Raw genomic sequence first — 25,646 nt, 5'->3', positions numbered from 1 at the left:
CAGATTGTGAGTCGAGCGCCTTATCCACCTGGCCATGCCGGGCACAGGGTTAATAAAAACATGTAAAATTAAGAAACGTTTAAATATGTCGATCACGAGCTGTTATTCAATATTTCAGTTTTTCGTTTCCATGGTGCTTTCTTTGATGATCAGAACCTACTTTTTTGTCATTCTTTAGCTAATGAATAGATAAATATTACTTCATCATATGTATTTTCTTACAAGAGAACAAAATGAGAAGTGATTAGTGATGATAGATGACTTTAGTATAACTATATAGAAGACAAACTCGTAAGTTGGTATTTGTATCAATTGAAAGTATTATTAATTTATACTGTTGATAAGTAAATTTGATTTATAACATCTATTTATTATAATGGCCTGTTGGTTAGGGAACTCGACTCGCAATCTACATGTCGCGGGTTAGAATCCCGCCTTCAAGCCCGCTCACTCTTCCAACCGTGAGGGCGTTATTATGTAATGATCATTCCCACTAATCGTTGGTAAAAGAGTGATCCAAGAGTTTACGGTGGTGGTGTTGACTAACTGCTTTCATTTTTTTTTTTTTTTTTTTTTAGCTGGGCACGAAATTCCACAAACAGACAAAAATTGATATAACTTCTACTTTGACTTCTATTTTTTCCATTGCCACAAGTTGTGCAGATTAGTTGCGTAATCACTGGCCCACGCCTTTTTCGCATTAGATAACACCGATTCGTGTATAATACGCCACCTCGTCTGTCTCGGCGTGAGTGAATGTGTGAAACATTGTGCATTCGAGTATCCTGGAGTTTGTAAATGGTGTTATCAGCATTTTTGTGTTAATACATTTATAACTCAAAACAAAGTTATCTAAATAATGACACTGTTTCCAAGTAAAGCTCTTGTATAAGGTGGACAACACGAACAGCTCGTGCAGGAAGTGAAGCCTTGATAAAAAATGATGAAACATTTATAAGAAAACAAGATGAAAGAAACATTTTATTTGAACAAATATCCAATAAAGTATAGCTCAAGACTGTGGTCATATATACAAGCATAAGTTGCATTGGAAGCTATTAATATTAATACATTATTATAAGCATTTGTTGAAAAAAAAACTCGTACAAAATACTCATTAGAGGCATAACGCGGAATAGAAACCGTTTTCATGCGGTCTAAATAAACAAATATTAATTGTAGTCGTTGTATGCACAAGTATCAATTAATCAATCGGTCACGTCCATACCGTCCTCTTGAAAACAAAATTAAAATGTCGGCTGTATATAAGCAGTCGACGTTAAAATTTACCGGTGATGTTGGAATTCCAGAATTTCTCGTACCCGAGAAAATTAATCGAAACTGTTACTCAAATTTCGTGCTTTTCGTTTGCTCGGCGGCAAGTCTGAAGACTCATAACGCTAAAAATCGGGTTTCGATACCCACGGTGAGTACAGCACAGATACTCCCACGTGTAGTTTTGTGTTCAACAACAAACAAACGAACTTCGAATTTCATTCAGAAGCTTTGTTTGTCTGTCCGTTTTAGAGCAAAGCCACATTGGACTATCTGCTGTGTTTACCGCGAGGAATCGAACTCCGGATTTTAGTGGTGTAAGTCTGTAAAGTTACCGCTGACCCACCAAGGGACCATCAAAATGTATTCTTGACTGAACGATAATTAAACTTGTACACAGACCGTCAGATTGAAAGACCGGCTATATCGCCAATTTAATAAGTATTTAAAACCACTGCTTACGCAATCAAGTAATAGCGCCAGGACCCATATACAGGACTTTGGGTATTGATAATTATCCTTCTTTCAACTCCCCCAATTTCATGTATTGGGGGTTTGGTGGAGTATATCATTACTTACGAGCTCCTGTAGATATGACTCTAGAGTGAAATTTTGTTTTACCCAATAAAGAAGGTAATGATTGTTTGGCTCATAAATAGCTGGAGAAGACAGAAGAGTTCCCACTGCCACCATTAGTATGTATAGATATGTAGGAGCCAACACGACTTTGGAATTAACCATTCCTCAGCTTGCGTGATGGCTTACCATCTAAATCAATGTTTTTATCACTTTATTTTTTAGGTTATCAGAGCAGAAGCTTGAAGGCAATTTTTGTTTTTCCTTTTCAGTCCTAAAGTTACCTAAATGAAATGTTTTAAATATTTAAATGAAAGGCTTATCTAACTCTGCTATGCAAGAATGTTGAACATCACTCGAGGAAATAGTGTCAAGAATATTGAACATTACTCGAGGAAATAGTGTCAAGAATTTAGAACATTATTCGAGGAAATAGTGTCAAGAATGTTGAACATTATTCGAGGAAATAGTGTCAAGAATGTTGAACATTATTCGAGGAAATAGTGTCAAGAATGTTGAACATTATTCGAGGAAATAGTGTCAAGAATTTAGAACATTATTCGAGGAAATAGTGTCAAGAATGTTGAACATTATTCGAGGAAATAGTGTCAAGAATTTAGAACATTATTCGAGGAAATAGTGTCAAGAATGTTGAACATTATTCGATCTCTTGTATAAGATGTATAAGGTGGACAACATAAACAACCAGTGCAGGTAGTGAAGCTCTTGTATAAGATGTATAAGGTGGACAACATGAACAACCCATGCAGGATCTTAATGGGAAAACGTATACAAATGTGAACTGTTGACCAAAGGGATTTTGTGTGTGTGTTTTCTTATAACAAAGTCACATCGGGCTATCTGCTGTGTCCATCGAGAGGAATCGAATTCCTGATTTTACCATTTTTAATCCGAAGACTTATCGCTGTCCCATCGAGGGACTGACCAAAGGGAAGGCCACCAGTCGGCAGCACCTACCACCAATATATCATTGTTTCACAATGTTTAAATGGTTGACTTTAAAAGCATCTTCTATTTAATTCAGATGTGTCCTCAAACTTGGAGCGGTTGGTAACAAAGAAAGTGGAGTGAAACCCAAACGATACAGTAACGATACAATTTATACAACAAACTCTTTTACTGGGACTAAAACTATGAAAAAAAAGTTTAATTTCAAGTACGACCCCAAAATGTTTTAACATGACATTTTTTGTATTTATTTGGTCCATTTGTGAGGTTAATGAATGATGAAAAAATCAGTTTTAGTTTAAATTTAAGAGCTTCACAAAAACATAACTCAACGCTCTATACTCAAACTATAACTCAACGCGTACGCAAATAAATGAAACAGTTAAAAGATAAGTCTCGACAATATACGTATATCAAAGTCATTAAAATGAAACGTGGCAATGAGTTTTTCAAAAAAACGCTGGAAATTATATTGATTCAAAGGAGTATCTGAAACCTGTGTTGTTACGAAATAGTCACAAAGAAAGTATCCAACAGTAAAACTTGACATTGCGGTGATATAATATTGCCAATTAACTTATAATGTCATTTTTTTTCTCGTAAAATACTTATTAAAAGTATTGTTCTTAATGCGTTCACAGAAAAAGGAAAATACATTATTGATGAAGGTCTTGTATAAGATGTATAAGTTGGACAACATGAACAACCAGTGCAGGAAGTGAAGCTCTTGTATAAGATGTATAAGGTGGACAACATGAACAACCCATGCAGGAAGTGAAGCTCTTGTATAAGGTGGACAACATGAACAACCGCGCAGGAAGTGAAGTTCTTGTATAAGGTGGACAACATGAAAAACCCGTGCAGGAAGTGAAGCTCTTGTATAAGGTGGACAACATGAACAACCCGTCGCAGGAAGTGAAGTTCTTGTATAAGGTGGACAACATGAACAACCAGTGCAGGAAGTGAAGTGGTGTTGCAGCGAACGAAAAAGATGGTAATCTGATGGTGCCATATCTAGAGAATATGGTGGGTGGGGGAGAAGTTCTCAACCCAACTCCTAATCTTGTGTTACGTTAAACATTCCACATGTGGACGTGCATTGGAAAAGAAGAACACCTTTCCGATTGACGAGTGAAGGGCATTTCTGATGAAGGGCTAGATTTAAACGTTCCAGTTGCTGACTATAGATCTCTGCATTGACAGTTCACTGCGGATTGAGTAGTTCGAAATGAATTACTCCTTTGATGTTCCACCAAATGCAAAGCATCACTTTCTGCGGATGGAGTCCAGGTTTTGGGGTCGGAATTGGTTTTTGTCTAGGACTGAGCCATTGTTTTTGGTGTTTAATATTTGCATAGAGAATCCATCACCAGTGACAATTCTGTCCAAAAATGGTTCACGCACATTACGTGCCAGAAGAGATGAGGAAACGTTCACACGTTGGAAACAATGATCATCGGAGAGTTCGTAAGGCACCCAAGCACATTCTTTATGGAATTTTCCCATATTCCTCAGACGTTTACATATTGTTTCATGAAATACATTAATTTCAGGGCCATTTCAACAAGTTAAACTCAACAAGCGTCTTCAATGCATCAATATCAATTCCAACATGTCGGCCCCTGCCATCACAGTTTTTAAGGCTAAAGTCACCTGAATGAAATTTGCTAAACCATCGTTGACACTTACAAATGTTAAAAACATTTCCATAAACTTCTTTGATATTCTTTTTAGCTACAGAGGCGGTGTTTCCCTTCTTGTATTCAAACAGAATTACATGCTGAATGTGTGTCTTGTCCTGTGCCATCACTATAAGAGTATACTAAACTTTACACATTATATAGGCTACACTAACGTGACGTTTAGGAGGTTCGTTTAACTATTATACGTGATGTACATTTGGGGGGGAGGTAATGAAAGTGTTCCAAAATGTGACATTAATTTCTTGATGACCTAATACTTAAATGTTATACAATAGTTATTTGGATTAGACAATATACATTTACACAGTTATATCTAAATAGTTCATGAGATATAAATATAACTTCTATTTCTTGTTCTTACCTTTATATATTAATAACACTATAAAATACATGTATTTTGATGGTTGTGAAGATTTTGTTTACTCCTTTGTGAAGTATGCTGCTGAAAGAACAGCTCACAAATTTAAAGCTCCTTATGAATGTACAAGCACTAACTGCATATAAAGTTATAGTTGAGTAAGCTGTGAATGTGAGAAATGATTCATGTGCCATTATTATCATTACCAATCATCACACATTTGTAACAGAGTAGCCCCAGGTTTACAATGTTACATATGTTCACATTTCATGCCATAAATGTAGGTGTATTCCTCTTCACAATATTCTTGAGTTTGAAAACAAAAAAAAATTCACATATAAAAAAGATACACACATGAATGTTCATTCAAAATATAACTCACAGACCACATGTAAGAGAACTGTGACTGATCCAAAACATGCAAGGGTATATCAAAAACCACCTACCATGTGTGAATGAATGAAATGTATGCACAAGTGTATACATGCAAGCTTTTAAAACTGTATGTATTAGTACAAATAGTAACTACAAATATAGTTTCAAAATCTATCTTTTTAGATATTCCATAATTTTATATATATATATATACAGACAGATACACACAGGTGACCACAGATGATAACTAACACTTCAACATATCAGATTACTATACTGATCATTATTATACAAGGTTTTGTAAATACAAGTTACTCCATAGGTAATCAGAACTTGTTCAAAGAAAACTGGAGCAATGCTAGAAATAATCACAGTGTTTAACTGTAACTCTACAGACTCACAAGGTAATCGAACTTTTTCTGTATACAAAACTATATGTTGGGATGCATTAAAGTAAGTTTAATCACACACAAAATTTCACATTTTGACTTTTAATGAAAAGTAGAGTTCACTTTGTTTCTTAACTTATGTCACCCCCAATAAGTAAAAACATGTCAGTATGGAAAAAATAAATTATTTTGTAGGTGAAATTACAAACTTCAGTAATACAAATTAATATTCTGAACAAGATGTTAAAAAAACAATATTTGTGGTTTCACAAACATCTCTTTCTGAATTTTCAAATATATGTTGAACAGTAAAATAACCTGTTTTTAACTACAGCAGTAATACAACTTTGATACCTATTTTTAAAACGACTAAAACGGAGATGTTAAATAATAGTTACTGCTACTTTTAACATGTGTCTGTATATAACATACATATATATATAAGGCTTCACAGTTAAATATAATACATCTTCTAAAGTACATAAACACAAATAAAGAGGAGTCACTGTAGTTAAAGAAATTTTGGAGGCACATGCACCTTGTTCAATAATTGTAATACCCTCCAGTTTTCACATTACTAATTATTTCAACTAATACTTACTTAGATAGAAATATCAAAATCATCGCCTATATTGAAATTAATGCAGAATTATCACAGAAATTATCAAAACTGGCTTATACCAAAGGTGATTATAGACAATTATAAACTATGTGAAAGTTTCAGAAAGTATGAAAAAAAAAAGCTGTAAAAAGGTTTGTTTGATTTTAAAGCAAGGATTACCTTACATACCAGTAAGAAAAAAAACAATAACCATTATTTATTGAGCCATAAAGAAATAGTACATTATTATTTCTGGTTATTTGAGACCTGAGAAAATCTAAATGTCAAATACAGTTTCACTTAGATCAGGTTTACTAAATATTTCCAAGTACAGTTACTACTGCCATCTGGTGTAAGAAGTGACACTTAGGTTCAATTTAATTTTAGAGAGCTATAGTAAATCAAGTAATATTAAATAACCATTTAATTTGTAACAAGATAAATGGCACAGGTTGTTTTTATCTAGACATAAAATTCTTCATCAACCACAACAATTGATCAACATCATTACAACTGAGCATGTGAAGAACTAAATAACAGTATGATCATGATGTAGATTATTTAAATATCTAGGGCTAAGACAGTATGAAAGATGTAATTTTCAGTATTCATCAATTTATTTTAACTATTCTTTCTGTTTCTATGTAATATTTAAAAGTTTAGGCATTAGTGAACAGTATCCAGTTGTATGTAAGTGTATAGTATCTACTTTACAACCAGTGTGACAACTGTTCTATTTATTTGCATACCATTTCCAAACAGATTTTCTGGTTTCTGCCAAAGAAACAAAACAAAAAACTACTATTTCAACCACTAAGATGAGAATAAAAAACAAAGAAACCTAAATTAAAGGTACAAACAAGTATTTACCATAAACAAACGAATGAAATAATGTAAAGAAACCTGTAACTTACCATAGCTCTTGTTTAAATACAAACTATATTGATATGTACCACAACCAAACAACATGTTTCTGATTGGTGCCAAATACAACACTGTGTTTCTGATTGATAGCAAGTGCTTGCACTTTTGTTAATTTATGTGTTCTTCATATTTGCCAATGATACTCTTTCATAATAAATTCTTAACAGCTCTGATGTTGAAAGAAATCATTTAAAATACTTTACCACATGTTCTAAAATTTACCAAAGGTCTCAATATACATGTATAAGCCAACTGATAATGAAATTTTAAGCTCAATATTATCAAAACTCTACCAGATATTTCAAAACTGCAAAAACAGCAATTATTTTTCACAAACTAAACTGTGCTGTCATCATAATGTGGATGTCAAGATATTCACCACCTAAATTTCTCAAAACTATCTGAACTGACAACAAATTAAGTAAGCTATTTTCTTTATATATATTCAGAAAGTAACATTTCTACACTGCAAGTTAGCAAATCCAAAGTGTTGTCAATAAGCATTTTCATACTGCAAAATATTTCAATATTAGAAATAATATTCAGTACGTTTTTCTCAACCACCAATATTCATTTATGATTTTAAAGAACTCAATCATCACACAGATAACATATTTTGTTGGTTAAAAAAAACAACATGTAACACATTATTATTACTATTGATAATGGTTATCATTAACAATTCTGTTGCTTTTCTAGAAAAAATATATATATATATTTTATCTAGGTATGATATTATCACTCAAATAATTATACCACTAACATGGAAATATTTCATTATCCTTTATGTATTATGTTTGTCTTTTTTACATGAAAAATAAGAAATCTTATCCCAGATATATAAATAGGTACAGTAACTAAAATCAAGAATATATATATATATACTAAATAAGTGATAATATTTCTACTAACTTGTGCATTGATGTGGTAGAAAGTAAGAACTTATATTTATAAAAGATTAAATAATTTAATATATGTTTACAAATATTTAAATAAAAGTGCCTTATTGAAAATTGTTCATGATTTTAAGTTGTTACTTAAACCTTAATACAACGTTTTCAGTATTTAATACAGCTAGCTATCTGGTGGCCCTGCTTCATAGCAATGACTTAAGAGCCAAATACATTTGAGATGTTAAAAATCAATGTAGTTCTACTCTTTTCTGTAAGTCTGTTTTAGTATGGATATATGGATTGTGCATAACTAATTAGTTTTCAAGCTTTTTTTCTGAACAATTCAAAACTGTTATTCCTTGTATAACGAGTATCATATAATTTGACATGTTTAAAAAAATGTCAGTTTGATTCTAATCTTCCAGTGTTTGCAGAACTATGTGTATGGAAACAAAAGGCTTTGCCTGTTAAGCTTTGCTGCTATACAGTAGAGGAATCTCTTCTAAGAAAACTGGTTCTTACACATTCTAAAAGTAGTAGTGATTCTGGTATCTGATGTAACTCTACTCTGATGAAATTTATCTTTGTAGCTTCTTCCAGTGAGAATTATGACAAGTTTCAAAGCATTCCTCGAAATAAAGAAATCACTTTGGGAATAACTTCTTATCACAAGTATGATTAGTTATATAGCTCATTCCTATTTCATGAAATGAATAAATCAATACTTTATTTGTGATAACAGATAAGGATAAAACTTCTAGCTAAACTTACAGATGATAAGTTTGAAAACATAAAATATTAAGTTGTCCCACAAGAAACTCAAAATGAAAATGATACTCTGGCAATAAATATTGTCTCAGGTCTTATCCCCTCTCCATGCTTGTGAAACTAGCCTAAAATTGGATATCTTTATAATGGTTACATATAAGCTGATTATACATTAAGAATCCCTGTTGTTAATAAAAATTTGCACTGGTATTATAATTTTATTAACTTGAAAAGGTTTTGCTTTATAAGAGGTACCCACTTAACTTATGAACATATGAAGCTTTGAAACAACTATTCATGGGACAACAGATGTATTTCTTTACAACATTTCAACAGCAGACATGATAATCTACAACATTTAAGGTACAAGTACACTCAAGTTGCTAATACATCTAATCATATAATTGAGTTTATGATACTAGCTCCCTCTGGTTTGACATGTACTTAACTTCATACAAATATAATGGCACTTCTTATGTTTTATTAATGTTAGATTTTAATTCTTTGATTCTTAGTGCTTCCAGATTTTTTTCTTTCATTTGGTTTTTATCTGTATTCAATATTTTAATATTTTAAAAATTTATTTCATGTTGTTTTTCAATCTTGTGTTCATTTATGTTTGACTCTTTTCATTTTTCATGCATCTAGTCATTATTATTTTACTACCTAGAAGCATAAAGACAAATAAAACATCAGGAGTGCCATTATATTTGTATTAAGTTGACTACATCTGAAACCAGAGGGAGCTAGTATCATAAGCCCAATTATTTGATAAAATGTACTTGCAATTTGAGAATACTTGTACCTTAAATGTTGTAAGTAATCATGTCTCACTGTTGAAACCTTGTTCAGAAATAAATCTATTATCCCACTTCTAGCTGTTTCAAAACTTCCTATTGTTTAAAATGTTTTATATAAATCTGTTTGTTAGCAGTACAAAATATCCAGAAACTACATGCATTTTTTCTATAGAATTATTGATTTATAGTTCAGTACTTATAAGCAAGAATGCTGTGGAATCTGTCTTAACTGTCTAGCTTCTTCATCTGTATGCAGTCTTTACAACTGACAGAGACAAATAATATTTATGTATTAACATGTTCTTTAAACAATGCTAATCGTACAACAATGACCAATATTCTGAGCTTTAGGATTCAGAACAGTGGAATATGATCCACTTTCAACAATAAAATATAACTTTGAAGAGTTTATGTTATCAACCACAGGCCATCCTCAGAAGTATTAGCTGATCACAAGGTTCATACTTGTCTAAAGTAAGAAATTTATATTGGAAAGAGACAAAAATAGCTTGAGTATTGGATAATATATTCTATGTTACTTTAGATGCTAAAAATGCCCATAACTATGATATTTCAGCAAATTTTGCGTATGCTTACAGCTTCTTTGTTATTTCTAGAAGGGCATTTTTTCAAGGAATTTTTTGATGTGTAGTCACAGGAGAATGGACTGAAATAACACCAGATTCTAAGTGACTATTAACATCACTAACTTTTATCTTTTCTTTCTGCTCAAGTTGAAAGGGTATCTTGATGATGTATTTATTGTATAATGTTATAAAATAAGAAATAAAAAGCATTCAATCTAACTTTGAATGATTTCCAATACTTGTAAATAATTATAAGATTTAAACAACCAAGCTTCCAGCCAGACAGAAGCATTAAATGTAGATATGTAATTATCAGGATTTATTTCCATGCACACATTTGTGTTTCAGAATTATCATGTAAATTATTTCTTTTAACTCTTTGTTTTGATAAACCTTTCTTTTGTTCATCCAGTCAGTAGCCTCTGAGAACCTTGTGCATGCAGTGAATGACTTTGTAGTTTTCTGTGAACAGTCTACTGAACAATGAAAGGGAGGCCAAGAGGATATAATGTTCACTGAAGTCAAACAATATGTCTAGAGTCCAGCTTGAAAGCTCTGAGAACAGACTGGGTGAAGTATTTAAGATGAATGGAAAGGTGAATTCTTAAATAGGTCTGTCCTTTGTCTGTTTATATCTTTTATACTTCTCTTTTTACTGCAGCTGTCCCATTAAAAGAGAAAAAAACTACACTGGAACATATGTAAATAAATACATTTTGTTCTTTCTACAACATTACTACCAGATTTTTCAGTTTAAAGGAATTTTATTACAAATCACTGCATTTTATTCTGTTTACACTGCCATCCTTAATATTAGAAACAATGTTAGGTTTCATATGTCAGTTATCAGGATTTAAAATTAACTTTGCTAATTGAGTTCATGTACAGTTGTAAAATATTTCCAGTTTCTTTTGAATCTTTATTTTCCTTTTTTCTAATAACTTAGTAAAATGGAAAACCTTTCACTTTTCTCTGATTTCAAAGTTTTATTCTCTATCATTCTTCACCTTTCAAGACTGCTTAATGGTTCAATCTCAAACTTTTAACTGCCATTTTGATTCTTTTCTAAACAAGTCTGATATAAAAAGCATACATGTATGTTCTGAATTGTTTCAACAGCAATACTGACATACATAACCCACTGAGAATACATAGGAGTAACCACCTTAAAAAAAATGATGAAGTCAACCATGATGAAACAATTGCTTAAGCAATATGAAATCAGAGAAGATAATTTAATCCTGACAGTAACAAGTTTCATCAAAAAACTGAAATTCATTAAGAAATCTATTATCAGATCTGATTATAAAGGAACCAGGATCTAGAAATATGTCTAGAAAGTGAAAAGACCTAAGAATCATATACTTAATTGAAATAGCATCTTTTCATCTCAATCATCCCATTCACAAAAAATTAATACACAAAAACAAAGAATACATACCACCTAAACCTTTCTTGTTGAGATATTTTAAATGTTTCTTGAAAAAAAACATTATAGAAATACTCAAAACATGTTAAAACTTCTATATTTTGGTTTTGAAGCTATATTTGCATCCATACCTTTTCTTTAACAGATTTCCAAAGTACACACATTTCACATGACAAACTTGGACTCTTGTTGTTTTCTCTCTAGTCTATACCCAATAAAAACTTCAGTCAAATAAACAGGAGTCTCTGAAAAGATTAAATAAGAATCAATATATATTTTTCAGTGTGCTTGCATTCCACTTAAAACCCAAATGCTCAAAACAAGACATGCAATAACATAAACCAGTAAAATGTCAATTCTTGTTGACAACAAATTATTGAGACTGTCATTTTCTTCTCTTTATACACTTTTACATAACTTCAAAAAGTGAAAAATTTTCTGCCTGAAAAAAGAAAGTATTATTTGTATACAATTACTTATAATACTGTAATGTCAAAAGTTATTCAAATGTATATGCTACACACACACACAAACACCACATAGACTAAAAACCAACCCTTAACACTTAAATATTTATCAAGCATTTCCTTCAACTCCCCTAAATTTACTGCTTCCAACACATCTGAAGGCAACTCATTCCAAAGGCCATCCACCCTTTTAGAAAAATATAACTGTCTTAGCTGTAAGTGACTTCTACTGTCCCATAATTTATACTTGTGTCCCTTAATCCTACCATACTCAGCATCAAATCCAAAAAAAAGATGATGCATTGCCACTATCAATGCCCTTAACAAATTTATTCACCTCAAACCAGATCTCTTTTAATTCTTCTTTTCTCAAGAAAAACAATTTCAAAAATCTCAATCTGTCTTCATAATGGCACAAACTTTCCATCCAAGGTATCATACTGATAGAACTCCTCCGAACTCTTCCCAACAATTCAATGTCTTTTCTTAAGTAGGGAGCCCAAGACTGAACACAACACTCCAAATGTGGCCTAACCAGTGACCCATACAATGAAATTATAACCTCTTCAAACTCGTATCCAATATTTCTGTAGATACAACTGAAAATCCAATTTACCCTGCCACTACTAACAGTACATTTCTTGGATGGCTTAATAGACTGGTCAACTAAAACACCATGATCCTTTTCTTCCATAACACTGTTAAGGTTATTCCCATCAAAATTATACTCATAATTCAAATCATGATGTCCAGCATGCATTACCTTACATTTATTATAATTAAAAGCCAATTGCAATTTATTTGTCCAATTCATCAAATGATCCAAATCCTTTTGTAAAACAGGAGCATCCTTCTCACAGACAGCAACACCCAAAACCTTAATATTATCAGCAAATTTATGCAATTCACTGACAATTCCATCATTTTTGTCATTATTGTAAATAAAAAGAAGAGCAATGGTCCTAACAACAAACTCTGAGGAACCCCACTTGTGACATTAATCAAGTCTGACTGAGCTCCAATTATAACCATCAGCTTCCTTCCATCTAGATACTTTTCTATCCAGTGATCCCATACCTGAAGAAATCAATCTTCAACAAGCCTTTTATGTGGCACCTTTTCATATGCTTTCTGAAAATCCAGGTGCAACAAGTAAACAGCCTCATCTACATAAGCAGTAACCTCTTCTGAGAATGTCAAAGAGATTAGTAAGGCAAACTTTTATCCTAGTGAAACCATACTATCAAATAAAAGTTTAAACTTTGTTAAATGATTTTGCAAAACATCATTTATCATACTTTCAAAAACTTTTCCCACCAATGACATAAGACAAAAAGGTCTATAATTACCAACATAATTCTTATTCCTCCCTTTAAAAGAGGAGCAACATTAACCAACTTCCAATGTTCTGTCACCTGCCTGCTATTCAAGGACTTGTAAAAATAGTATAATGTGGCTCACATGTTCAAAAATACTTATTTGTATTTAAAATGGCCTATTACAAAAATACATAGCAAAAAGTAAATAGGAGCTTCAAAGAAGAAAACTTACAAGATTAATTCTTTTTTTAAGGAGTAATTTCCAGTTATGAGAAAATGTTGAAATGTGCTCTTCAAATTGAATTTATTAGGTAAATGGTAAGTGTGGAAGTCTGGGAAAGTGGAATGCACTGTTAATTTTAAATAAGATATTAGACCATGATAATATAATTTGTATAACCCATTTCTATTGTAAATTATAGTTGGATTTCCAGCACACTGCCCACTATTATGAATATAATGACTAAGTTAATAAAAGAAGAAATAATGTTAATGTCATAATTTTCTGAAATGTTCAATTCATAGTTCTACACAGATTGCAAATTAAAATATTTTCTTCAAAGTAACACAATTTTTCAACTTTCATTCACTTACTTAAAAAAATTCAAATTATACAATTGTGTTTCCTGTAGCTACAATTCAATAACTGCTACATAATGATTTTATTAAAGAAAATTTTATTTACTGAAACAAAGGCAAAAGGATTATGGGTAGCTATGCTTATGCATTTTATTTGTAAACCCAACACTAATATTTTATAATGCTAACATTTTTCAAGAGTGTCAACGTATGACATATATGAATAGATTCACAAAACTTGTAAATATAATGTATTCTTCAGTTATGCAGTTTAAATGTTCTCTTCTTTACTGTAGCATCATGTTAACATCATATATCTATAAAATGTATATACAATTACATTTATATAAAATATAGAGAATAACACTGAAGTAAGTGCAAGTCAGTGTGAAAATATGTAAATATTTTGATTTAATATCTCACAAGAATGCTTTTCTATACCAAATTTTCTCTCTTATCCATTCTTATTAATTCAATATAAAAAGATTTTGCCATTTGTATAAATGTGAATTCATCAAATAAGTTATATCTCATAAAACCTTCTAGCTAAAATATATAAGCAAAAAAAAAAAAACAAAGGAAACACAAAGATGAAATACTCCTTGAATAACTAAATTTAATAACTTTTTCAAGTCAGCTGGTCACCTACAGACTTTAAAAATGTTTACAGCAGATTATTGAAATTGCCAGTTATCTTGGATGTTAAAGTCACCTACACCATGTTGTTTTTGTTTTTCAGTCCAGAATTAAAAAAACAGCACAAAAACACCTGAACATCAAAAAATGTCACATGCAAGCTACATCAGTTAAAAGAAATAGCTTACATAGCCCCAAACTACAACACTATATCCATATTAATATTTCTGGACTTTTATTTATGTTTGACTAAAGTTTCTGGTGTGAGGGGGTGTTCTGATAGATCAAATGGCCTTTATATCATATTGCTATATCTTTAACTTAACTGCTTACATGTAACATATGCAGGAAACAACTTAAAATAATTGACAAATTAAGTATTCTATAACCATAAAAAGATAAAGTTTGAAATATTCTTAAATCTTGCTTTGATTTTATTTGTGTGTTTGTATCAATTTTCTTCTTTGTTTTGGCATTTTCCACTGCTTTCAATTGGTTTTTCTTCATTATGACAATAGTAAATGAAATAACTTGTTTTTTAAAGGTATTTTTATTCTTACATTATTGAATACTTCTGCAATTTACTTAACAATTTTAATGTTTCTTTTCTTGTGTAAGAGTGTGGATCTTTTACTTTTTCATAATATTACTCCTTGACTTACTCTTTTAATGTTTTTTCAAACAGTATTAGGCTGTCATATATCTCAAATCATGCTATACTGCGATTATTGGACTTTGAGACATTATGTGTAACCATCAAATGAATTCCTAAGTTGTACCCTTCGTGCTTTAGGAGTTTAGTGTTGAGGTCTGAGAAAGGTTACTGACACAAAATAACAAGATAATAAATTTAGTTTGCTAAACAAATAGATGATATCAGAATGTTGTGAAATCTTCCCTGCTTAGAGCTGTAAAACTTGAACCTGGAATCTTTGGCTCACAGTAGTGATTTGAGATCTTATCAAATAAGCTACTATGGGTGAAGTCCCGAGCAGACAATTCCACCGTGACTTTTATATATAGCACCTCAGCAGATGATGTGTTTTGACTTTCATATAACACTTAATGCCCCAGAAAGGTTAGTTAATAAGCAATTGATGAAAGACATACCAATGGATATAATTGTAACTACAGGACTAGGAAGATCCCTCAGAGATTTGTTTATGGAATTTAGTTTTCCATTATTTATATTAATGATCAGACAGTTATGCAGTTGTTTGTTAAAATTCAGTAGCAGTACTATGAGAGCAGAATGGCTGATATCCTGATAAAGTTGTTCATCTCTAAATTCAGAGGAATCTGGATAATGATACTGGAAATTTTTTTCAATAATGACAAGCATTAAATGTTACACCTAAAAGGAAGAAACTTGGGGGGGGGGGAGTTTCAAAGTAGACCATAAACACACTATATTTTGACCATTACCTGTCACCTTAATGATGACATAAATACAATTTACAATACCACAATACAGTGAACAATGTAAACTCCTAATCCTCAAGTAATAAATCACAGAAAAGATTTGCAGTGCTTTACAGTCTTATTTAGCATACTTTAAACAATTTTAATCTCCAAATACAAATACACTGGAAAGATTGAAATGGGTGATTGCTAAAATTATAACTGGTTTAAGAAATCTGAGGTATAAAAAAAGCTTAAAAGTTTCAGCCTTTGTTCTAGGTCACAGATGAAGTGAGAGCGACTTGATTTAGATCTTTGATAAAACATGTGGTAAAGTTATGAGACTAAAAATAAGAATTTGAATATTAAGAGTACCAAGAATAAGCTTTGGAAGCCCAAATCTTGACTTGTTCTTCATTGTAATTAGTTCAGATTAGCTACAATATGCAGAATATTTTGCCTAATAATACAATGTGTGCGTTGTTACTTCTAAATTAAACATCCGTTGAATACTGTCTTAGATGCCTGGGTTTGAAAGACTACATTATGTTTTTGATGGGTGGAAGGATGATATGTAGGGCTAAATAGCTTTATGTCATTATGTTTGTTGTTATATTCTTTCCAGTTACAAGAAGAGGACAATTTAGGAATAGAAATTATAAATAAGCTTAAACTGGATATGATGAATTTAGCAATATATATATATTCAAACATGAACAAAATGTTATCATAAACAATTGCATTCAGTAACACCAAAACTCTATTAACCTTCTGTTGATAAGTTTCAGTAACTGTAACAGCCTACTCTTAATTTTTGCAGAAAAAATTTACACCACTTATTTTATAATTTATTAGTGGACTTCTATAAGCATATTCGATGATGAGGAACCCACTTTGAGACTAATAATGGCTGGAGACGGCTTAAATGGGTAATGAAGAAAAACTTTAATATAAGTTTAACATGACAGCAAATGTACAACGTTCTATAAGCATAATAAACAGCCTGACACTGAAGGTGATATATACACATTACCACACACAAATTGGTTCTCAATAATAATAATACTAAAGTAGATGACAAAGGAAGTTCTAGGACCCCTAAAATATTCATCAGGTTTTGAATATTTGTTACTCACCCTTAAAATCTTATAATTTTCTTCATCTACTATAGAGCTTGACACATTCATGCTTCTTTAATTCATTTTGTTTTGGAATTTTTCTTTACTAAAAAAGTGGGTTGTCAAGAATTTTATTCTAAATATTTTTTAAATGTTGCATGGGTTACATAAAAATTTTCTATACTCTTGCATCTTGCACTCAGCTATTCAAAGATCAGGTCATACTGATAACAACAATAAAACTATATGTTATGTTTTACTTTCACTGTTCTTAAATTAAACTGACTCTTGGCCTCATTTATAAATACCATACTTTAATTACTTACAATTACATTTTTATGTCTACATGTAATAGCATTAATATGGTACTTAATCCAGACTACTTCCAGTGCTAATAGTAATACTATATATATATATAGCAGCTAGTGCTGTTTTGGTTCTTATTTTTATTTCCTACATAAAACATTATAAGTTTAAAGCGAATAAAAGGATCTAACACTACACTTAAATCAGCAGTAAATCACTAAATCATTAAATGGAAAATAAGTCCACTGACCTGATCAAAATTTGTGAAAATTTTAGAAACATTAATAATAAAGTATATAATTAAAACTTGTGATACATATTGTTTTCAACAAAATGTATATGTGTAAATGAATTTTATAGTCTCCAAGAATATATTAACACACGTACTTCATAATATTATTATAATTACAGTCTAAACTCAGCCAAGTTCAGTTTTAACGCTCTGTCTCAATCTCTGTTAAATGGTTAAATTTAGCGTTATTCTGTGGTTAGGCTTAACAACAACGCGACTTAAACTGAACAAGCTCAACGTAACAACAGTCAAGGGCTGCCTATATATATATCTAAAGTACAGACGTCGGTCAACTTCAGAATTGTTTCTCTATGTATTAAGTTTAATGAGTCTTTAACGTACTAGAAAGAAAATTATACTTTACTAGCTTTTCTGGTAACAGAATGGCACAATAGAAACTGAAATATTTCGCGTAATTGCTTAGAACTTACATAAAACACTTCTTTGAACTCACTTTAATCTTCTTACTCGTCAAAGCATACTAAGCTAAGTCGCCATTTTAGATTTCCCATAGTTCATTTGCAATAACCTTTGTCTCGTACATGCGCACTACATTCCAATTAATTTTTTATAATTAATTACAACCACAATAAAACACGTAGACTGAACTACATATACACTGGAGGTTTTTGGCGGTTGTTCCATTCCGATGAAGTACTTCTCGTACCCCGGTGACAATGGGCAACAAAACGAATGACAAAGAATCACGTAAAGACATGCAACTTAAAAGATATGTATCTGCAGTTCAACAAACGAACTCCTGGGGAAAGCTGTGCTCATAAGGAAGAAAGGTTAGTGTGACTCGCAGCCTACAGCCATTTTTAGTTTTCCTCCTTTCTTAATTACTAAAGGTGTTGAAAAGTCGCCATTTTTATATTAATCACAGTTTTCTTTTCTTTTATTTTAGCGAGCGAGCAGATGAACCTCAGTTTTTTACTGCTCAACCTCACATACCACCCATTATATCTCCAGTATAAAAAATATCGATTTTTTTGGCAGACTAGATCTCTTGTGCCATACTATGTGCTGCGATCATTTTCATCGCGCAGTGGTGGGCTCGCTACACTAACAGACGCATTTTTTAGCTGTTGTTCACACCTTTAATTGGGTCTTAGCTTGCGGATGTTACTGGTTCATGGGATGAAGAAACTTCAGGTTTCTTGACGATATGGGACGTCAATTTCTGATTGGAAACGTGAGTAAAAAAATAAATAAGATAAAGTTAGAATAGAAGTAATATTAAAAAATAGCTGGCTGGGAACCCTGAAAGTATTCTAATCGTGACGTGACACTAACCTCCAAGAGCTTTTGAGAGAGTTAGGACGCGCTCTATATATAAAATTCCGATTGCTAACAGTATCGCAAGACACGTGAACGGCAGTCCGTGTGATGATTGTAAGAGTAACGAAGTTAATACATATATTTTATTCAGAGCAGGGTTAGATAATATGTAAAGAACTTTTGTATTTCTTGTCTCACAATTTTGAATTCCTATGGTCGCCTATGAAAACACTTTTTAGTGTTTTTACTAGTTTTTTATTTCATTAATGCGCAATCTAAGACTTCTCATACATATAATTCCAATAGCCCCGGTGGCTCAGCGTAAGTCTGAGGGCTTACGACAATAAAAATCAGTTTCGATACCCGTGATGGGGACACACCACAGAGAGCCCATTGTGTGGTTTTGCGCTTAACAACAAACAAATAGTTTCAGTATTGTCGTACTTGCTGTATATTTCAAAACTAGTTAAAAGAGTAAAACGAGAAGATACCTAATATAAAATACGTATAAGAACAGATTGATAGTATATAAGTGAGCAATAAGAATTCAAAACAAGGATTCTACTGTAAATACCCAAGCCAAGTGATCACGAATCTATGTTTTGAAGTTTCTATAGTTTATAAAGACTTTTAAAAAAAATTATGTTCTTTTTTGGCCGAAATTAAATCATTTTTGTAATAGTTAAAGTTTGTTAAATCGATATATTATGTATGAACGAAACAAAAATATTGTAGTATAAGACAATTCGTTGCTATTTGTAAGTATAAAAAACTGACTTTTCATCTTACCTATTATTTTTCTTCATTGGTTTATCAACTAGTTACACTGAACTAGTTTTCATACACACACACACAAAAAAAATCACATTACTTAAATCTGGTAATCCATACAAGGCAGAGATTTGCCTGGCTTCTTCCCGTTTATAGCACCGAAAGTTCTTTGCGGCGTCTTCGAGGTGCAAAATTCTGCATTCAGTCGTCGGGATTTGTTTGGTTAAGTGTATGAAGTAAAGGGCTATGAAACGTGATTCCTGGCCCTACGTGGCCAAGCATCCCCCCCCCACCCCCCTCAGGCCCATCCGAGACAGCCGTGTTTATTTTTCCTTCTGATAGACTCGCACTTACTCACACATGAACGTGACGGAGGAAATGCTGATTGAAAAAGTTCCCCATGCCGTAGGATCCCCCATCATGCGTTAGACTACAAAGCTCTACCTCGTGAGGGGTTTGTTTCATCGTATCCTGTTTTCACTAGCAGGGCTTAGAATACTGCTGTTTTAATCAAACCAATTTGGAACATCATAATTTCTTGATAACAAGAATGTTATCGACTCGGTTGAATGTACGAAGAGCACCGTAATGTCCGCCGCAAACGTGTCGACTGCTTGCCGAAGACGTGGGATCGTAAGTTTCCTAGTGTACTGCCTTGTAGCTCACAAGGCAAGTGGCGAACTGGGGTGTGAGTATGTAGGTTTCCAGCAAAAATCGACGTCAAGCGCGTTTTTCTTGTTGGTTTGCCGTTACTGACCACTGGGTGTAATGTAGTTGTGGTCTTTCAATTCCCATCACTGCGTTGGTCCAAGGCTATTGGCTGGATAACGTAAGTATTAACTGAAACTTCTTACTCCAGTGACCGCTTCCTGCTCAATATATTTCAAGTGCTTTTCAGTCAACTTGGCGGTGTTAATATATAATACACACACACACAAATGTATTTATGTACAAACATATAGCTTGACAATCCTAAATAGGTACATACAAATCTGAAGTAACCTTATATTTCTGCATCAAACGTTTTTATTATAAATATTTGATATATCACTGTACACCGCATGAGGGCAGTCTCAAACTCAGATGATATTGTTGTATTTTACTTTTTAATTGCTATATAAACACCGAGTGTTCAGTAAATCAATTATTTCTTGGATCTTATCAAATAATAAGATATTTAAAGACAATGAATATTAAACGTTGTGAACCTTTACGATATATCTGCAGTTCATACGTAGTATGTATGATATTCAGCATATTTTCATTGTTTAAAATTTATAATTATACATACATTTTTATTTTTATGTACTTAGCATTTCGTTATCTAACGAACTTGTTTCTGTGTAATTTCGTTATGAATACTCATTGGTCTGTTCACTTAAATTAATTACCTTGAAAACTTGAAAGTATTATGAAAAGTCTTTAAAAGCCACTGTAATCCCAATGTTAAGTGAGACCATGTTACGAATGTGTAGGATTAAATACACTGCAATGATACTTGTTTTACTCATTTCACATAAATTGTAATTAATATTGATTAAGTAACTTAAGGTGATAGACTTAGTTATTTCGGTCAATTAGGTAATTATGCGAATGTGTTTATCGAAGGATCCGTCCTTAAGTATATAATTCTTAACTGGAAATGTATATACATTTATATACAGGTAAAATGGTTAGCTTATTATTTTTTTAATATCAATATTTTCCTCTCCCGCCTTCTTTGATCACTGTTAAGTGACACATCTTAGGGTATTTGTTTCTCCCAGGCCTCTGCCGTATGGGCGGGTTGAAGCCTCTCTATCCGGGGAGAAATTCATTGGTTGGGTTACATGTAGTTTGGTGCGCAGACATCGCAGGGTAACACACCTTAGACAAGAGCGACACTCTCGGCCGTATTTGCATTTTACTTGAGTTTAGATTGACAGACAGCTTCATATGCGAGGGCCGTCTTCTCCAATAAAATGGAAGATCTCCTTCTAGAGAGATTCGGAAAGGAGCGCGTCAGAAAGTATAATGTTAATGACTTCCTATAGACTGTATAAGAGCCTCAGCCTCGTCAGCCAATCCGAGTCTGAGCGCGCAATAGTATTTTCACTAAAATTGGATTTTTTTATCGAACAATTTGAATATCATAATGAGATCAGGAACCATGGCAACATTGAGATGACGTTCAGTCGTTTTATTCTTTCCTGAAACCGTGCGACGAGCAATCCGTCAGCTCTCGAACAGGCATGGTGGTTGATTGCCAGTCTACAGACTATTAGGCTACATGAATTTATGGAATAGGTGGATCATAAGTAGGGCGATTTACTGAACTGCGGTTGAAGCATCAAAAGTTAACTTTGTGAAAGAAAGGTAAATATATACACATATATATATATTCAGAATTCTTTGTAATTAAATATAATTTATAATCATGGCAATACTTTTTCTATCCTCATATGGCATGCAAATGTTGTTCTCCGTTTGCTTAACTTGAGTTATTAAACCATTGTCAAAAATAAAAGAGGAACTTTTTTATTTCCCCGATAAGTTTCGTTAATATTATATAAGTACATACGCGTGCTTGTTGTTAACTAGTTAGCTATGTACATTTAGCATGTATTTGTATATTAAGGATTTCTTTCAGTCGTATATATAAACTATATATATGATGCTTATCAAAACCTGTTGAACAATGATCAGAACGTATACAGTACGTATTGGTTTCATGAATTTGCTTTTGTAACTTAATGCGTATAGATTTACATAAGTTTAAAAGTTCGCAAATTTTCAATAGCTCGTGCAAACTATATGACGTTCGCTCTAAAAACTTTTATTTTTAAGGACTCTTATTTATATAAATTGTTTTGTAATACAAACTATGCTCATGATACAAATACATACTGTGAGCCAGGAATTTAAAAGACTTATGAGGTTTTTAATGTTTTTGTATCAAATTGGTGTAGTGCAAATTGTCTATCGGCATGGTTTAAATTCCAAATTATAAGCAAAAATGATCAGATACAATGAAACGTTTTCTGACTAACGATCACATATTTTCAGTTTAATCGCTTGTCTATATTTAAAACTATTCAGGTAATGTCTGACGTAACTCTATTCACACATGGATGACAATTGTAAAACAAAAACATATATGGTTATTGTTTCGGTCCTTTACAGTAAGGATGTTTTGCAAGAGATAGATGTATCTGAAGAAGAGTAAAGCATTCAGGCAAAGATAAACAATATGTATTCACTATATTCATTGAATATAACCATCTTTGATGTGTGTTTAACGTGTTTTATTAACAGTCTATATAACGACAATGACGTCACTTTCATTTGTATCAGAATTATCCTTATATAGTTTATTGAGCTACTGATGTTTTTATCATTTTGCTTATGCTTCATTTGAGTGTTAATGTGTGAGATTCAAAATGCTAAGTGTGCCTGTTTCGATAAGATGTTATGTATTTTAAACATCTTAAAGTAATATAAATGTTAAGTATGTTCGTAACACGAAGAAACGTCAACAATTTCATGATTATGGGTGGGGGGGGGGTATTTTAAAGCGACTAACGGTGAAAGTAAAAGAGGTTGAGTCGAACCTTGTGGTTAAGTACAACTAGTCGAACATTGTGGTTAAGTACAACTAGCTAAGTTTGTTTAAATCTATCATAATGTCTAGTCCACTGTTTCTTTACCATTCTCTGCTGCTGGTACTGGAGTTCGTTTCTGGCCGACGCACGTGCAGAATGCGCGAACCTGAGTGGGAGGCCTTGTAAGTTGGTCGGCCAAACCTTTATGCATGACTCAAACTTCGGGCTGTTGATGGTGAACGGATCTTGAATTGCCCCTAGAGACAAGACGAGATCGCGAGGCGGTTAAATACATTACACGTTATGGCAGGACGAATAGCTGGGTTTGACTGTAAACGACTGCTGTCACCTCTACCGTGTTAAAGATCTACGATATAACGTCAGAGCTTATACAAGAAAGCGATTAGGAAGTGGAGACATCACTAAAAGGGAAAAGATTGAGGAATTCTGAGAAGCCTTTCAGCTAAAGCGAAACAAAAATTTCGAATAATAACATAGATAAAATCTGGAACCAAATCTTAAAAGCAAAACAAAACAAGAAAAAACAAAAAACAAACAAGCATGAGTTGAGAGCGACATAACCGTAGAACACTGCTGTGCAGTTAGGCTGGATCTACTATAATTGCTGGAACAATTGGCCAGTTGCAATGAGCAGTATATAACCAGTGTAAAATATACGATTTCCTGCAAGTAATCGCTGTAAGTAAGCAAGAGCCAACGTGAAGTACGGCCAACACAGGAGGAAAGCAGTCGTGATATGAAACTCGTCCTATTTATAGTTATGTGTAAATATGGACTTGTGAAAGCTACTGCACGCTTCGCTTTCTTCTTCTCTCTTTTAACACCAGGCAAAGTTTGAGCTATTTCGAAATTATAAATAGACTGTTTAGATCTTCATATAGCTGGAAACGTTTACAAGTTGTTTAAAGTCCTTATTCAAGTGATAACTTAAAATAATCATTTATCTAATTTCTACCTGTGAAAACAGGAAATTGGAGACGAACGTAATAGTTATTATAGCATTAAAACTTGACTGAATATTTAATTAGTGTCTGTCAGAGTTTGTACCTCAAACTATTTGATTGGTTTGAACCGAGTCAAGTTTTATCCGCATCCATTGACTAGGTTTCAAAGATCAACGCAACTACAAAAGTCGTTGAACTTCTGTGTCATGGTCGGGCTTAGCATTTTGAAAATGGCATTTGTTTAAATATATAGCAGCAAGTTACTAGGAACTATTTGCCAACCCGCTATATCTCGTGATCTTGATCATTAAAAATTAAGGTTATTTTTATGGAATGCTTGCTCTACTATAGTTGAATATATAGGTATATGCCACCTAGACATTTGTTGCCTTATTTCAACAAGTAGCCATTTGTGAAATTAAAGTGAGATCTAGCTTATAAAAGCTAGATTGGATTTTTGTATTTTCGTCGCGGCATGTAATATTCAGTTTCAACCTTAACTTTGCAGCCATTTAAAGACATGGAGAGTGAATGTTAATCATACATTTTTGCATTAGGATTAACTTTATGTATTTCATTGATAAAAGGTCATTGTATACTTATAAATGTACTGCAGTTATAGTATTAAAGACGTTAAATAAGAGATACAGTAAAAAAAAAGAAATTGCAATATTTTTTTCATAAATGTTACTTGTTCACGTTTATGCTTATCCATGCTACTTGTTCACGTTTAGGCTTATCCATGTTACTTGTTTCACGTTTAGGCTTATCCGTGTTACTTGTTCACGTTTAGGCTTATCCATCTATCGAACTGGTTGATAAGGAATGAAGGATCGTAAATAATATTTTGGCGTTAACCGTGCTCTTTCTGTAACTCAGTAACGTGTAATTCACTTATATATCTTAGTACACACTACAAACAAAGTTCTTATATTGAAGGGTGGAAATGAAGTGAACGTTTTCATTAAAGAGAAAGGGGTGGTTATTATTTTATGTAAATCATGGTGGCTTATTTGCGAGTTTCGAGATGAGTCACATCAAAACAAACAGAATGGTTTCGTCTTTAGTCTAATCGCGTACTTAGTTGTCTGCCTGCTTTGTTTCGACCAGTTATTTGGACAACTTGAATATTTGGTACAAGTGTTGTAAGTTAATTTACAATAATTAAGTTTTTAATGTATCCTGAGCGTATAGTTATTTCTAGTGTTAGATTTTATTAACATAATAACAAAGCAGACGAAAAGTGTGTGGAAATACTAAACAAGGCATTTCGAACTTAACAA

General features: G+C 32.4%; 2 protein-coding genes across 8 annotated transcripts in view; one reads left to right on the top strand and one right to left on the bottom strand.

Annotated features, from left to right (window-relative positions):
* Positions 1-20,049, bottom strand: part of LOC106478228 (thiamine-triphosphatase-like) — a 76,751-nt gene extending 56,702 nt beyond the window's left edge. For 2 of the 6 annotated variants that reach the window (XM_013938772.2, XM_013938756.2), the window contains exons 1-2: positions 18,197-18,275; positions 11,779-11,892 (exon numbers count right to left, since the gene is read on the bottom strand). The gene's annotated coding sequence lies outside the window, so the exon portion shown is untranslated. Of the gene's footprint in view, positions 1-11,778; positions 11,893-18,129; positions 18,296-19,835 lie in introns of those variants that run through there. The other 4 variants (XR_002609862.1, XM_022381800.1, XM_013938765.2 and 1 more) reach the window with 4 other exon arrangements.
* Positions 18,442-25,646, top strand: part of LOC106478207 (zinc finger homeobox protein 4-like) — a 153,439-nt gene continuing 146,234 nt past the window's right edge. The window contains exon 1 of one of the 2 annotated variants that reach the window (XM_022381771.1): positions 18,442-18,556. The gene's annotated coding sequence lies outside the window, so the exon portion shown is untranslated. Of the gene's footprint in view, positions 18,557-21,940; positions 22,173-25,646 lie in introns of those variants that run through there. The other variant, XM_022381776.1, reaches the window with a different exon arrangement.

Source organism: Limulus polyphemus, unplaced genomic scaffold, assembly GCF_000517525.1.
Source record: "Limulus polyphemus unplaced genomic scaffold, Limulus_polyphemus-2.1.2 Scaffold9, whole genome shotgun sequence".
NCBI lineage: Eukaryota > Metazoa > Arthropoda > Merostomata > Xiphosura > Limulidae > Limulus > Limulus polyphemus.
The sequence above is the reverse complement of the archived record's forward strand: the minus strand, read 5'-3'. Positions and strand labels throughout refer to the sequence as shown.